The sequence below is a fragment of the Pleurodeles waltl genome, chromosome 11 (assembly GCF_031143425.1).
Source record: "Pleurodeles waltl isolate 20211129_DDA chromosome 11, aPleWal1.hap1.20221129, whole genome shotgun sequence".
NCBI lineage: Eukaryota > Metazoa > Chordata > Amphibia > Caudata > Salamandridae > Pleurodeles > Pleurodeles waltl.
The window spans coordinates 262353256-262366665 of record NC_090450.1 but is presented as its reverse complement, the minus strand read 5'-3'; the positions used below and the strand labels follow the sequence as shown (position 1 = coordinate 262366665).

The 13410-nt window shown below is 55.8% G+C and overlaps 1 pseudogene; it reads left to right on the top strand.

Annotated features, from left to right (window-relative positions):
* The first annotated feature begins 589 nt into the window (after positions 1-589).
* LOC138265091 (uncharacterized) overlaps positions 590-13410 on the top strand; it is a 33525-nt pseudogene continuing 20704 nt past the window's right edge.

Genomic DNA, 13410 nt, shown 5'->3' with positions numbered 1-13410 from the left:
CTCCTTCTTGAACTGGCTTATACATAGTAGATGGGCAGGAGTGAGATAGAAAGCAACATCTGAATTTTACAGAAACAATATGGCGTCTTCTTAAAGGTGAAGGTGGATGGCTGATTCTTGAGAGTACACAGTGTATAAGAAGGGCGAGAACTTGGTTAGGCAATTCAGGTATGCACAGTTTGGCTCTCTGGAGATCAGTGAATTTTCGCTCCTTCGGAATTTTACGTGTATCATTGTGGAGAGTGCACTCCTGGTTGGTACATTTTGGGAAAAATTGTGACTCATTAACAGTCTTTGAATATAATGGCACCTAAATATAGCCGAAATCCTGGGGAGAAAGGAGAAGGTGCACGAGCTGCACGGGCTAAAAAATCTAGCGGTGATATGGCCCCCGGTATTAAACGGCAAACTCTAATGCTTGGGAAAATAAGTGGGAAACAGGTTGGCAGCACAAGCAGGGAAAGCTAGAAACAATGCCCCCCTACTGTCTTCCCCCAGCGGAAAGAAAATGCAGCCCATGATTACGGGTTTTTGGAAGGGGGGCATACAAGAGGACAATCTCGGGCATATCACCCCTCCTCAAGACGGCATGCAAATGACACCGAGCAGGAAACAGGGGGCCGACTGTGAAGGAAAAACACTTACTGATGCTGTAAGTCAGGGAAGAGACTTTCTTTTGGATAGGCAGCAAGATTCTGGCGCTTTAGTAGTTCCCGAGACCGTAGTGCTTAAGGGGGAAAAGGAGCTCTCAAGGTCTTCAATGGATACAGAAACATACACACTACCTGAGGGGAATTCACAGCTAGGACTCAAGGAGCAAGTAAGTAGTGCCCTATCTCAAGCCTCTCAAGAACCTATCTGCATATCAGAGGACTCTACAGGGAATTCAGCCCAAATGGCCCAGGCATTTAGTCAAGGACTTGGGGGAATAATCACTGCACGGGAAAAAGGGACAGAGGGGCCTAAAGATGGAGGGGATAAACCTTACTCTTTAACTGAGGATTCAGACTCCACTAGCAGTGATCAAGGGTCAAGTGGAAGTAGAGATAGTATTTCTTCTGAATCCGTAAGTTTCCTGTCCCTCACAGAGTCTACTGTACGACAGCGGCGGCGGAAAAGCAAGGGGCCGGCCCTCAGTGGAGATGGTGTGGAGCCCGCAGCCCAGACCCGGAAAGCTCGCAAGTGGGACTATTCAGGTACTAATCTTATGAGTACAGTAGAGGCCCATAAATCTGAGGCCCAAGATAACGCAGTAAAGAGGGTAGATGAAATGGTATGTGGCTCTGCCCCTAGCATCAGTGTTCGACATACAGACTCAGAAATGTTACAGTCTATTTATGATTCGATAAAGGAACTACAAACTGAGACAAGAGCAGAAAGTCGCAGAGCAAGGATGGCTACAAAACATCTACAAGGAACAGTCCATAAGGTGGTTAAATCCTGTGCAGAGATTGAAGGGAAACTAATTTCAATAGGAGAGAGGACGACTGTGGTCGAAGGGGAGATTGAGGCTATAAGAGTGCAAACCACAACGCATGAAGGACAGTTAGCTGACATTATGTGGAAGCTGGAAGATCAAGAAAACAGGCAGAGGAGGAACAATCTAGGCTTCCTTGGTATTAGAGAAGAAGCAGAAGGCAGTAACATCAGGGCCTATATGATTAAAACGCTGCAGGAGGCGTTTCCAGAGCTCACTAACTGGGACTGGGAGGCTGAAGTTCAAAGGGTACATCGGTACCCAGTAATACGTTTGGAGGGTCGCAGAGAGGAGAATAAACACTGAGGACTATTTTGGTCTATTTTGGGAACTATCTCTTAAGACAGACTATATATGAAAAAGCCTGCCCGACGCTCCACGTTGCAGAGGGGGGGCAACTTTTTTCACTCGACCCGATTACTGTCACGTCATTGTTTGGCAAAGGTGGAGGTTGCGGCAACTGATCAAACCTTTTCAAGATAAAGGAGGAGAAGCGTACTTACTTGCTCCCGCTCGTCTCAAGACTGTGTTCAAGGGGAAAGTTAGAGTATTTAACTCAGAGGTTCAGGCTAAAGAATATTTACTTGGACTGCAATAGTATGATGTAAGGAATTCATAAAGAGAGCCTCAGTGGTATCGATGGAAGTTCAAGAGGCCGGTTAGCCTGGGGTGGGGCAGTGGGCGGTACCAGGTACCTAGGCGATACCAACATTCAGGCCAACGGTGGTCTGACTGCTTCCGGGGGGGGTGGGAGAATCGTTGTCCTGGGGGTGGAGGGGGAGGGGGGGCGGTTGGGGATTGTGGGGTGACGGGGGATGGGGGAGGGGGTGGGAGCAGGGACTTTCCATCCCGGGGGAGGAAGAGAAAATTTGTACCAAGAAAATTCATACCCAGAGAATTCACACCCAAAGAAATTTAGTCATGGCTTTATAGCGCGAACTATTTTAGGTTCAATGCAGGATAGGGTGTGTACAACATTGTATGGTAGTATAAATGCAAGGTGGTCATTGGCAGGGAGTAAGGTTGAGTCAGTCGAATTACTCAAACGTAATCAATTAAGTCTGTGTACATGTCAGTTATTAGGATAGCAACTATTAATATATGTGGGTTAAACACCCCCCGGAAGAGGAAAAAAATTGTAGATGACTTGAGAATATTAAAAGCAGACATTTATTGTTTGCAAGAAATGCATATAGAAAAGGCGGATAGGAAATATATTTTATGTTTGGGTTTGTGTCTGATGGGGTGTACTGAACAGATGTCTAAAACAAAGGGGGTTGCGATTCTGGCAGCCAATTATAGCTGTATGGTTATACAGAAGAAAGCTGATACAATTGGTAGGTGGGTAATAATGGAGTGTTCATTCGGTCATGTTAGATTTACGCTGTGCTCATTATATGGCTCAGGGGAGGATGACCCGTCCTTATTTGACTTTATATCTATAGAACTGACGCTTTGGCCCGGACCATATATTGTATGTGGTGATTTGAACTTTAATGGATCTTGGGATGGTGCACAGAGCTTAAGAGGTATTAGTAGGAATAAATATCCGGGGCGGAAGCCTAGAGTTTTTCAAGCCCTTAAGAGTATGCAGGTTGGGCTCATAGATGTATGGTCAGCCCTAGAAGGTCCCAAACCAGGATATACCTATTTCTTTGCACCACATAAGAAATTTGCTAGATTGGATTATTTTTTTGTCTCTACAATATTTTTAGGTGACTCAGGCCCTCATTCTGACCCTGGCGGTCGGTGATAAAGCGGCGGCCAAGCCGCCAACAGGCCGGCGGTCTAAAATATGCAATTCTGACCCTGGCGGGAACCGCCAACACAGCCCGCCAACTTAACACTCCGCCCGCCACAGCGGTACAAACAAACAGCGCGGCGGTTCCCGCAAACAGCCCGGCGGCAGACAAAGTACCGCCCACCCTATTACGACCCACCAATCTGCCACCTTTTCCGGGGCGGGAGCACCGCCGATAAGAACACAGCGGAAACAGACTACGAACGGGAAAACGCTCACCTCTACGCACTCCACGCGAGATTCCGGCAGTATGGAGCCAGAGTTGCAGGTCATCCCCGCACTCCTATTCCTCCTCATATACCAGGAGCACGCCCGGCGGCGCGGAAGACATCGGTGAGTACGGCACCTACGACACAGGGGAGGGAAAAGATTACCGGCACACACCCACCCACCCACACCCACTACAACACACACATCAATGCATTCCCACAGATCACTGTCACAACCCACAAACCACCCCCCTCCGAAATAATGCAAAGACCAAAAGAAGAGATCATAAACGGGCAGATATATTGAAATATGTACACCAGTAATCCCAATAAATAAATAAACTATGTACAAAATATATACAGCTACTAAATGTAGTCCAACCACTGTCCGTGGATCACAGGGGTCCTGTGCAAAGGGGCAAGGCCCAGTCCCACGACAAGAACTCCACGGAGAGAACACTGCAGGGGCATCAGAAAGAAAATAGGACAGGCACCTCAGGGGGAAGGGAAGGGGGGGCACCTCAGCCACTTGAGTACACGACGCCAGATCCACGAGGGGACTCCATGACCACTGGGCCATCCTGGGGAGAGCAAAGCCACAGTCCAAACAGTCCATACAGTGGGTGGCCTGCCCACTGGGCCATCCTGGGGAGAGCAAAGCCACAGTCCATACAGTCCATACAGTGGGTGGCCTGCCCACTGGGCCATCCTGGGGAGAGCAAAGCCACAGTCCATACAGTCCATACAGTGGGTGGCCTGCCCACTGGGCCATCCTGGGGAGAGCAAAGCCACAGTCCATACAGTCCATACAGTGGGTGGCCTGCCCACTGGGCCATCCTGGGGAGAGCAAAGCCACAGTCCATACAGTCCATACAGTGGGTGGCCTGCCCACTGGGCCATCCTGGGGAGAGCAAAGCCACAGTCCATACAGTCCATACAGTGGGTGGCCTGCCCACTGGGCCATCCTGGGGAGAGCAAAGCCACAGTCCATACAGTCCATACAGTGGGTGGCCTGCCCACTGGGCCATCCTGGGGAGAGCAAAGCCACAGTCCATACAGTCCATACAGTGGGTGGCCTGCCCACTGGGCCATCCTGGGGAGAGCAAAGCCACAGTCCAAACAGTCCATACAGTGGGTGGCCTGCCCACTGGGCCATCCTGGGGAGAGCAAAGCCACAGTCCAAACAGTCCATACAGTGGGTGGCCTGCCCACTGGGCCATCCTGGGGAGAGCAAAGCCACAGTCCATACAGTCCATACAGTGGGTGGCCTGCCCACTGGGCCATCCTGGGGAGAGCAAAGCCACAGTCCATACAGTCCATAACAGACCCCACTGCCACTGGAGGAGGCAAGTTGGCCAGAGGACATCCTGCAGCCCTGCCCGAGATAGATCCTGCCCTGCCACGTCTGCCAAAGGGCCAGCGGTTCTTGCCCTGAAGGGCCCAGTTCAGCGGTTCTTGAGACGGCGGGGCCCAGTTCAGCGGTTCTTGAGACGGCGGGGCCCAGTTCAGCGGTTCTTGAGACGGCGGGGCCCAGTTCAGCGGTTCTTGAGACGGCGGGGCCCAGTTCAGCGGTTCTTGAGACGGCGGGGCCCAGTTCAGCGGTTCTTGAGACGGCGGGGCCCAGTTCAGCGGTTCTTGAGACGGCGGGGCCCAGTTCAGCGGTTCTTGCCTTGAAGGGCCCAGTTCAGCGGTTCTTGAGACGGCGGGGCCCAGTTCAGCGGTTCTTGAGACGGCGGGGCCCAGTTCAGCGGTTCTTGAGACGGCGGGGCCCAGTTCAGCGGTTCTTGCCTTGAAGGGCCCAGTTCAGCGGTTCTTGAGACGGCGGGGCCCAGTTCAGCGGTTCTTGAGACGGCGGGGCCCAGTTCAGCGGTTCTTGAGACGGCGGGGCCCAGTTCAGCGGTTCTTGAGACGGCGGGGCCCAGTTCAGCGGTTCTTGAGACGGCGGGGCCCAGTTCAGCGGTTCTTGCCTTGAAGGGCCCAGTTCAGCGGTTCTTGAGACGGCGGGGCCCAGTTCAGCGGTTCTTGAGACGGCGGGGCCCAGTTCAGCGGTTCTTGCCTTGAAGGGCCCAGTTCAGCGGTTCTTGAGACGGCGGGGCCCAGTTCAGCGGTTCTTGAGACGGCGGGGCCCAGTTCAGCGGTTCTTGAGACGGCGGGGCCCAGTTCAGCGGTTCTTGAGACGGCGGACGGTCTATGGCCAACTGCTAATTGCCTGGTGGTGCCCTCCTGGGCAGCGGGGATGGTGCTCCTTCACTGCCCACCTGGGCTGTGGGAGGTGGGGCCCTCCTGGCCAGCTGGGCTGGGTCCTCCCTGGGCAGCGGCTATGGGGGTGGTGGGCTCTCCCGGGGCAGCTGTGCCGGTTCCTCCCGGGGCAGCGGCTATGGGGGTTGTGGGCTCCTCCTGGGCAGCAGGCCTGCTGCCTGACCTCTCCAACTTGCTGCCCTTGCCCTCCTTAGTCGTCGGCCTGTGGCCCTTTCCTCCCTTTGGAGCTGTGGCTGGTGACTGTCTCTGGGTGGTGTCCGGGGGGGATGTAGAAGGCGGGCTCCTGCGGCGCCCCTTCCGCCTTCTGCTCCTCTTCCCAGGGGGTGGGCTGGCTGTCCCCTTGCTGCTGGGCGAAGATCCAGACATGCGGGCTGGCGGGCTCCAATACCCCTGCACCCTTGTCAAGGGGGCTGCAGGGCTGGTGGTGGCTGAGGTGCTCTTCTTACCCCGACGAGAAGGAGGGGGGGGCTCAGGGTCAGGAAAGAAGTTAGTAGTGGCGAGGAAGAGCTTCTTGGGACAATGGAGAGTGGTAGGTACAGTGGGAATGGGAGTGGAGGGAGAGGATGTGGTTGTAGGTGAGTCACGTTTGCTGTCTTTGGGTGCAGGTGCAGGAGGGATAGGCTGTCGTGAGGTGGATGGCTGTTGGGTGGGTGGGTGGCTGCGTTTGTGTGGTGTGGAAGAGGGGGTGACAGACACAGTGGGAGAGGACACAGGGGACGTGTAAATGGCAGTGGGGGTGGTGACTGCACGTGTGCGGACTGGAGTGGAGGGTGTGCTGGTGATGGAAACACTGGCTGATGGTGAGGTGAATGGAGGTGTGAGTGTAGACGTCACAGGGAGGGAGGAGGGAGACGAGGAGGTGGGGGTCACAGAGGTGGTAGTGACTGTTGGCATGTCTGCATCGGAATGTTGCGTGTGTGAATGTCTGCGTGATCTGTGGTGCTTATGTTTGGATGAGCTTCTCTTGGGTGTTGAGGTGTGTGCAGGCTGGTCTGATGGTGTGGGTGGGACAGGCAGAGGAACAGGAGACTGGGAGGAGGGAGTTAGTAGAGGCAGGCAGGAGACAGGGACAATGGCTGCCGTCAGTGCTGAGGCCAGAGCCTGGAACGATCGCTGATGGGCAGCCTGACCCGAATGAATGCCCTCCAGGTACGCATTGCTGCGATGAACCTCCCTCTCCACCCCCTGGATGGCATTCAAAAGGGTAGTCTGCCCAACAATGAGCGTTCGGAGGAGGTCAATGACCTCCTCACTGAGGGCAGCGGGGGTAACAGGGGCAGGGCCTGAGGTGCCTGGGGCGAAGGAGATGCCCGGCTTCCTGGCAGAGCGGGCACGGGGCGAACGCTGAGGGGCTGCTGGGAGGGCGGAGATGGTGCGCTGGGTGGCGGCTGTACCTGTAATGGCGGGGGGCACGGATGGTGCCACCCCCGCAAGGGAGCCCCCTTCCGAGGACGTGTCCGTGTCGCTGCAGGGTCCAGTCGTCCCCGTCGTGGAGCTCCCCTCGCCCTCCGTCTCACTGGTCCAGTCTGACTCTGTGGCATGGCCCTCCTGGGCCATGTGAGATGCAGCTCCCTCCTGCCCCGATGCCACTTCTCCTCCGCCTGATGATGCTGATGCACACAAGCACAGAAAGACAAACAAAAAGGGGGGGGGAGAGAGAAATAAAGGGATATTGATTACATGGATCTCCAGTACAGTTAGCGGACATGACAGACACAGATGCCCCCTGCACTAAGTTGCGCACTTGGGGTCCGCTACGCATTCCGTGGAACATGCCCTACACGCCTAGAGTTGACAACTGCACCCATGGATGACACGGCCCAGGGATGGCTGTACTGACAAACTACTGAGGGTGGTGGCTGGGGACACAGGGGCTTACGGGGGTGCCCAGCCTACAGATATCGCCCTGGCCTAGGGGGACCCCCAGCCCTCCTCCCCCACCCAGACACCTCCACTGCGCGACAACAGAGTAGATAATGCTTGTACTCACCCCCTTCTGTCTGCTGTGCTGCCCTCACGCGCCCATCCAATTCAGGGTAGGCCACCGCCAGGATCCGGAACATCAGGGGGCTCAGTTGACGGCAGGCACCCCGCCTACGTTGGGAGGCCATCCCCAGCAGAGACTCGGCGGTCTTCTTGGTCCCGCGGCGGATGTCCTCCCACCTCTTGCGGCAGTGGGTGCCCCGTCGATGGTGGACCCCCAGGGCCCGGACTTCCTTGGCGATGGCACGCCAAATCCCGATCTTCTCATGGGCGCGGACCTATGTGACACGTACAGGGAGGGAGAAATACCACGTTCAAGTTTCTCAGCATTTTCCTTTCCAGTGGCCCAACGCCCCCCATCCCCGCCAGGCCCCCCGCCATGCCCAACATGCCCCCATCCCCGCCATGCCCCCCGCCATGCCCAACATGCCCCCCATCCCCGCCATGCCCCCCGCCATGCCCAACATGCCCCCCATCCCCGCCAGGCCCCCCGCCATGCCCAACATGCCCCCCATCCCCGCCAGGCCCCCCGCCAGGCCCCCCGCCATGCCCAACATGCCCCCCATCCCCGCCAGGCCCCCCGCCATGCCCAACATGCCCCCCATCCCCGCCATGCCCCCCGCCATGCCCAACATGCCCCCCATCCCCGCCATGCCCCCCGCCATGCCCAACATGCCCCCCATCCCCGCCAGGCCCCCCGCCAGGCCCCCCGCCAGCCCCAACATGCCCCCCATCCCCGCCAGGCCCCCAAGCCAGCCAGTGGCCCCAAATCCATATTGAATTAAACTCACTTGTTGGTCTGGAGGACCGTAGAGTAGCGCATACTGGGGGAGGACCTCATCCACAAGTTTCTCCAACTCCTCTCCAGTGAAGGCAGGGGCCCTTTCCCCAGTCGCAGCAGCCATTGTCCCTTCCAGACCGAGGTCACAGCAACACTTGCAGTATAGGTCCTCTCCTGTGAAAGTTCAAGTCGCAAGTGGATAAGTAGATAGAAAATGGCGGTCACGTCCGCGGCGGTGCGTACCGCGGCGGTGCGTCCCGCCACCGCCGGCGCCCTTCGCCATTGGCTCCTGAAACCCATAGGCTTCAATGTTAACCAATGCGGCTTCGCGCCGCGGTCTTCGCCCGCCGCGGTGTGCCACGCCAGCGCATTGACCTCACATCCCATTGTCACACTTCACAGGTCAGGCAGCCGCCATTTCCAGGGCCCACATGGCTCCATTTCAACTGCGTCACACAGGCCTAGGCCTTGCATAGCCACTCAGACACGCCATTCACTGCATAGAGAATCGTATACTGTGCTAGCTGTGAGTACGTACCTGTGGGTTGCCTGACTGTGTGCTCCATGTTGTCCTTCCTAGGCACCGTCCGCTGGGTTGGGCGAGGAGACGGATGAATCCTCCCGTGTACCGACCGCTGGTGGACCTGTCGACAATGGAAGAACGCCACATTATCCTGACCTACCGTCTTAACCGTGCCACTATCCATGAACTGTGTGCCCAGCTGGAGCCCGACCTGATGTCCCCCATCCGCCAACCCACAGGGATTCCCCCTCTGGTGCAGGTCATGTCAGTACTACATTTCTTGGCAAGTGGGTCATTTCAGACAACCGTGGGAATTGCTTCCGGGATGTCTCAGCCCATGTTTTCGAAGGTGTTATCCAGAGTGTTGTCTGCCCTGATGAAATCCGTGAGGAACTACATCATTTTCCCTGAGGTGGGCGAATTGGCTACAGTGAAGGGTGATTTCTACGCCCTTGGACATATTCCCAACGTAATTGGTGCCATTGATGGGACCCATGTGGCTTTGGTTCCCCCAAGAGACAGGGAGCAGGTGTACAGGAACAGAAAAAGTTACCATTCAATGAACATCCAGGTGGTGTGTTTGGCTGACCAGTACATCTCGCATGTAAATGCCAAATTCCCAGGGTCAGTGCATGACGCCTACATCCTCAGGAATAGCAGCATCCCTTACGTGATGGAACAGCTACAGAGACACCGTGTAAGGCTAGTGGGGGACTCTGGGTACCCCAACCTGTCGTGGCTACTGACCCCAGTAAGGAATCCCCGGACCAGGGCAGAGGAACGGTACAATGAGGCCCATGGGCGTACTAGGAGGGTGATCGAACGCACCTTTGGCCTCCTAAAGGCCAGGTTTAGGTGCCTGCATATGACCGGTGGATCCCTAATGTACTCACCTAAGAAGGTGTGTCACATCATCGTGGCCTGCTGCATGCTTCACAACCTGGCTTTGCGCCGCCAGGTGCCTTTCCTGCAGGAGGATGGTCGAGACGGTGGTGTTGTGGCAGCGGTGGAACCTGAGGAGAGTGACGAGGAGGAAGACGACGGGGCTGAAACAGACAACAGGGACAGAATCATTGAACAGTACTTCCAATAGGACACAGGTAACATTTCAAAGATAATTTAGTAAATGTTAACTACTCTGCAGCATCTCTGCTGCCTGTCTATTTGCCCCAGTGTATGATGACTGAGTTTTGGCTTTTCCCTCCCTATTTCAGATCTGGGGTCCCCACTACGAGTCCTGTGCTTCGTTTCCCCATGGACTACAGCTTTGTGGCAGCTGTTTGTTGACTTCACCATGTACAAGGACATATTTGCACTGTCATGTCAATTACAATCTATTGAAATCACAGCCAGACTCCTGATATTTTGGTGCAAAATAGGTGTTTATTGAAGTGCTCAAAATGGGATGGGTGGTATCAAGTGGGTGGGGGCTATGGTGAAGGAATGTCCATGGCAGAGTCCAGAGTAACAGTCACACAGGTGCATTGTCCAGAGGCCTGTGGAGAGATGGAGCATGGGCAGTTCAAGGATGGACAGGGTGACAATGTGGGACAGTGGGATGACATCAGGTGGTATCCTTTGCTGGCGGGGGTCTTGACATCCTACTCTGTCTTCTTGCGAGATCTCAGGGCCCTCTTGCGGGGTGGTTCTTCTCCTGCAGGAGGTGGGGGTCTGGTGGGCTGCTGCTGTGCGGGGGCCTCCTGTCCACTAGCGCCGGCGGAGGTGGATGGCTGTTCTTGGTCCAGGCTAGTGGCAGGGGCCCTTGGGTGTTGTTCAGTGTCCGCCCTGCTGTTTACGAGGTCCTGCAGCAGCCCTACCATGGTAACCAGGGTGGTGTTGATGGCTCTGATGTCCTCCCTGTACCCCCGATAGTGTTCCTCCTGCAGCACCTGGACCTCCTGGAACCGGGCCAGTACCGTCGCCATCGTCTCCTGGGAGCGGTTGTATGCTCCCATGATGGTGGTGAGGACCTCGTGGAGAGTGGGTTCCCTGGGCCTCTCCTCCCCCCCCTGTCGCACAGCTGCCCGCCGAGTTGCCCTGTTTCCCTAGGCCTCTGCCCCCTGGCCGGTGTGCCCACTACCACTGCCCCCAGGTCCCTGTTGTTGTTGGGGTGGTGGGTTATCCTGGGTGCCCTGTAGTGGTAGACACACCGCAGATTGACGCGCCCTGGAGACAGAGGGATGGGCCCGCTGGGTGGGAGCTGTGCTGGTGTTCCCAGAGGGGTTAGGGTCTGTAGTGGCCTGTGCCTGTGTGAGGGGAACCGACTGTCCAGAGGTCCCCGATGGTCCGGGCTGGTCATCGGTGTCCAGATCGACAGAGCTGCTGTCATCGCTGACGGCCTCTTGGGTGGGGGGTGTGGATAATTCTGGCCCCTCCGCCGCGGTGTGTTGACGGTCGGGTCCTGCAGGGGTATAGAGGTATGGTTATAGTTTCAATGTGTGGCATATGGGTGTATCTGTGGGTTCTCGTGTCCCCAAGTGCTGGCATTCGTGTGTGGGGGCTTTGGTGAGGGTGGCTTGTGGGGGGGATGTGTATATGCATTGGGCATGCTTTGGTGATGGGTGTCCATGCTTAGTGGACGCATGCAGGCCTAGGTTTTGGGATGTGTGGGTTGTGATGGTGAGACATTGGCGGGGAATAGGTGTGCTGGGGGTGGGGGTGAGGATGGTGGTGGGGGTGAGGATGGTGGTGGGGGTGAGGGTGGGGGTGAGGATGGGGGTGGGGGTGAGGGTGGGGTTCGAGGATGGGGGTGAGGGTTGGGGTCTGATTTGGCATGCAGGTGGGGGGGGAAGCAGTATTGAAGCTTCAAATTACCAGTATCCATTCCTCCGCCGACTCCTGCGAGGCCGTCAGGATGCAGGATGTTCAAGACTTCCTCCTCCCATGATGTGAATTGTGGGGGTTGAGGTGGGGGTCCTCCGCCAGTCTTCTGCACGGCGATGTTGTGCCTGGATACCATGGAACGCACCTTCCCCCGTAGGTCGTTCCATCGCTTCCTGATGTCTTCCCGATTTCTGGGGTGCTGTCCCACTGCGTTCACCCTGTTGACAATCCTCTGCCATAGCTCCGTCCTCCGGGCAATGCTGGTGTATTGTATCTGTGTGCCGAACAGCTGGGGCTCTACCCGAACGATTTCCTCCACCATGACCCTGAGTTCTTCGTCTGTGAAGCGGGGTTGTCTTTGGGGTGCCATGGGGTGGTGTGTATGATGTGTGGGGTGGAGTATGTGTTTTTAAGTGAGTTGAGTGTGGTGGTGTGTGTTGTTTTGTGTGTGGATAGTGTGTGGGTGATGGTGTTGAGTGGCTGTGGCTGTTATGTTTTGGATGCTGGTGTCTCGCTCTTGTCTTCTTTACGAATTTTTAAGCGTAGGGGTTTGTGGGTGATGTGGGTGTGTGTTTTATATTGTATTGTGTGTGTGGGAGTGGTGTGTGTATGTGTATCAGGTGTGTGGGATTCAAATCGTCCAATGTGGCTGAGTTTTGTTCGTTTGTGTGTATTCTGACCGCGCCGGTGTGTCCCGCCAATGGAATACCGCGTTTGAATGACCGCCGCGTGGATTCGTTGGTCGTAATGGCATGGGCGTATTTCTGTTGGCGTGACGGTGGAGGTTTGGTCACCTCCACCTTTCCGCCGACCGCTGGTCTGGCGGTCTGTTGTGGCGGTCGGATTTTCGGAGGTTTGCCTTCTGCGGGTCAGAATGACCGTGGCGGGTTTCCGCGACCGCGGCGGGATTATGGAGGATTTCTGACCGGCGGTAGGCGCCTTTTACCGCCGAGGTCAGAATGACCACCTCAGTGATTAAGCTATACCCCCGCTTTATTGCAGACCATAACCCATTAATATTAGAGATTAGGGATAGAGACTGTCAGAGATCTCAGAAGAACTGGACATTTGAACGGGTTCTGCTGAATGATCCTCTGTATATACAGCACATGAGTATGCGGTTGAAGGAAGTTTTGGACTTCAATGTTGGAACAGCCCCAATAGAAATAGTTTGAGATACATTAAAGGCAGTTGTACGGGGGAAACTCTTGGGTATAGTGTAAGGCGACGCAAACAAGCAGCAGCCCAGCTTCAGGCATTTATGGGGGAATTACAGGCATCCAGAGCCCACCCGGGCCCCGTGCACCTTTCTCCGATGCCATCACAGACAGAATCACTGCACAAGCCATCGCAGCCTCCAACTACACCCTGCTGGTAGACCTCAACTTCCACCTTGACAACCGACATGACCCCAACACCACATCCCTCCTAGACAACCTTCACAACATAGGGTTCCGACAGATCGTGAGGGAACCAACGCATTCAGCAGGACACACCGCCAACCCCATCTTCACAACCGGAACCTCTGCCACCTTCAGCCACACCTCCGAACTT